This window comes from Pundamilia nyererei, unplaced genomic scaffold (assembly GCF_000239375.1).
Source record: "Pundamilia nyererei isolate P.nyererei 1_Seehausen unplaced genomic scaffold, PunNye1.0 scaffold00024, whole genome shotgun sequence".
In the NCBI taxonomy this organism is placed as follows: domain Eukaryota; kingdom Metazoa; phylum Chordata; class Actinopteri; order Cichliformes; family Cichlidae; genus Pundamilia; species Pundamilia nyererei.
The window spans coordinates 122,527-124,400 of NW_005187425.1; the positions used below are offsets into that span (position 1 = coordinate 122,527).

The 1,874-nt window shown below is 45.9% G+C and overlaps 1 pseudogene; it reads left to right on the top strand.

Moving 5' to 3' along the window:
- Positions 1 to 4: 4 nt before the first annotated feature.
- On the top strand, positions 5 to 1,204 carry LOC102194992 (arylsulfatase I-like; annotated as a pseudogene).
- The last annotated feature ends 670 nt before the right edge of the window (positions 1,205 to 1,874 follow it).

The window sequence follows — 1,874 nt, forward strand, 5'->3', positions numbered from 1 at the left end:
GGAGATGGCTGGGAACTACTCCACTCTCCTCTGCATAGACGGGTAAGTATCCTGGTACATGTAAATAGAGAAATCCTACAGAAATACAGTCATTAAATTCTTTTAAATCTTCCATTTGTACAACCAGAGTGAAGCAGTTCTTGAAGAGACACGACCCACATACACCACTCTTCCTCTATCTCTCCCTTCAGGCCACCCATACGCCGTTGCAGGTACCAGACCATTTTCTTCACCTTTATGATTCCCAGTGCAATCGTATCAGGCGTCATTATGCAGCCATGCTGAGCTGCCTGGACAGCGGGGTTGCACAAGTGGTCCAGGAACTAAAGACTCAAGAGCTCTATGAAAACTCTGTACTCATCTACTCTTCTGATAACGGTGGGCAGCCACTCTCGGGGGGAAGCAACTGGACACTGAGAGGTGGCAAAGGAATCTACTGGGAAGGGGGCATTCGGACTGTGGGCTTTGTCCACAGCCCACTTCTAAAGAAGAAAGGTATAGTAAGCAGAGCACTGATTCATGTCTCTGACTGGTATCCTACTTTATTGGGGCTTGCTGGAGCGCGGCAGTCCCACCATGGCCTTGATGGTCATGATGTTTGGGGAAGCATCAGTGAAGGTCTTCCCTGTCCTCGCACTGAAATTCTTTTCAACATTGACCCAGTTTCTAGGAAAGCTGGAGAACCATATGACAAGGCATTGATACTCAATGGCTTTGGGATCTGGGACACAGTCGTGAGGGCAGCATTGTGACTTGGTGACTGGAAGTTGTTGACAGGAAATGTGGGTGATGGGGACTGGATACCACCACAAGCACTTCCTGGTGGTCCAGAACGTTGGACGAAACTTGAGAAGAGATGCAATGAGCTGGGGAAGTCAGTGTGGCTTTTTAATGTCAGTGCAGACCCTTACGAGAGGTATGATTTGGCAGAAGCTCGTCCACAGGTAGTAAAACATCTGCTGACCAGGCTGGCAGAGAGTGCAACCAGACAGCTCTGATGGCCAGGAATCCACCAGATGATCCAATGGCTGACCCAGAGCTCCATGGAGGGGCATGGAGCCCCTGGCTGGGCCTAGAAGGGGATAATGAAAAGGAGGAGAGCAAGAAAGAAAAGATGATAAAGATTAGGCACTGCAAAATATGTAAGCTAAAAGCCCTCTTCAAAAAGGTGGGATCACGCCTGCAGAGGAAGACCTTATTCTAAAGGTTTCTTCTAGTAGCATTAACTGTGCCAAAGGTTCAATAGTGCCTCAAAGGAGCTAGGAAGTGTTATCAACACTTTAATTACTGTTTTCTAAGGACCACAATCATAGATGGAATAAGTTATCTACCCAATGTTCCTCTCCTCTTTTCCATTCAGTTCAATTCCCTTTTAATTATATAGGACAAATTCACAGTAGTCACCTGAGTATGCTGAGTATATCATAAGGTAAAGACTACAATAGTTTCGGAAAATAGAAAAAAAATAGAGTACAAACATTAGTCATTTGAGGGCATAAGGGTTCTGTGACACTATTTGATGATCTGAAAGTCTTCCCCTTAAAGTATACTTAGTGTGGGAATGAAAAATAGATAAAGAAAAAATATAGACAAGCAGAAATGCACACGGGTCAGATAGACTAGACGGACCTACAGTCAAATACTGAAGGTCGGCAGATAAACAGGCCTCCTGAAAGACAAAACAGGCAGGACTGTGTGGCTGGCTGAGCAAGCTGACTCACTCACTGTCCTGCGGCCAAACTGCAGCAGTGAGACTGTGGGTCATCGTAGGACTGTTTAGGGAGCAATGTGCGTGTCACTGTGCATGTATGCCTGCATTCATGAACAGTTCGATTAATAGACATAGAGATGGAGTGCGTGCATGTGGAAGTGAG